This window comes from Homarus americanus, unplaced genomic scaffold, assembly GCF_018991925.1.
Source record: "Homarus americanus isolate GMGI-L3 unplaced genomic scaffold, GMGI_Hamer_2.0 scaffold23578, whole genome shotgun sequence".
In the NCBI taxonomy this organism is placed as follows: Eukaryota; Metazoa; Arthropoda; class Malacostraca; order Decapoda; family Nephropidae; genus Homarus; species Homarus americanus.
Window position 1 is genome coordinate 9,628,807 of NW_024733231.1, and position 1,250 is coordinate 9,630,056.

A 1,250-nucleotide genomic window follows, 5' to 3' on the forward strand; every position below is an offset into this window, starting at 1 on the left:
ACATACAGTACAGTATAGGAATGGTGGTGTCATATACATACAGTACAGTATAGGAATGGTGGTGTCATGTACATACAGTACAGTACAGGAATCGTGGTGTCATATACATACAGTACAGTATAGGAATGGTGGTGTCATATACATACAGTACAGTATAGGAATGGTGGTGTCATATACATACAGTACAGTACAGGACTGGTGGTGTCATATACATACAGTACAGTACAGGACTGGTGGTGTCATATACATACAGTACAGTACAGGACTGGTGCTGTCATATACATACAGTACAGTACAGGAATGGTGGTGTCATATACATACAGTACAGTACAGGAATGGTGGTGTCATATACATACAGTACAGTACAGGAATGGTGGTGTCATATACATACAGTACAGTACAGGACTGGTGGTGTCATATACATACAGTACAGTACAGGACTGGTGGTGCTTATATACATACAGTACAGTACAGAATGGTGGTGCCATATACATGGCAGTATAGGAATGGTGGTGTCATATACATACAGTACAGTATAGGAATGGTGGTAGTCATATACAGCTGTGCACAGTACAGGAATGGTGGTGTCATATACATACAGCACAGTATAGGAATGGTGGTGTCACATACATACAGTACAGTATAGGAATGGTGGTGTCATATACATACAGTACAGTATAGGAATGGTGGTGTCATATACATACAGTACAGTACAGGAATGGTGGTGTCATATACATACAGTACAGTATAGGAATGGTGGTGTCATATACATACAGTACAGTATAGGAATGGTGGTGTCATGTACATACAGTACAGTACAGGAATCGTGGTGTCATATACATACAGTACAGTATAGGAATGGTGGTGTCATATACATACAGTACAGTATAGGAATGGTGGTGTCATATACATACAGTACAGTACAGGACTGGTGGTGTCATATACATACAGTACAGTATAGGACTGGTGGTGTCATATACATACAGTACAGTATAGGAATGGTGCTTCATATACATACAGTACAGTAAGGAATGGTGGTGTCATATACATACAGTACAGTATAGGAATGGTGGTGTCATATACAGTACAGTACAGGAATGGTGGTGTCATATACATACAGTACAGTACAGGAATGGTGGTGTCATATACATACAGTACAGTATAGGAATGGTAAACAAGTATGCTGGATACAGCATGTGCACAGGAATGGTGTGGTGTCACATGGGACAGTACAGTACAGGAATGTAGGG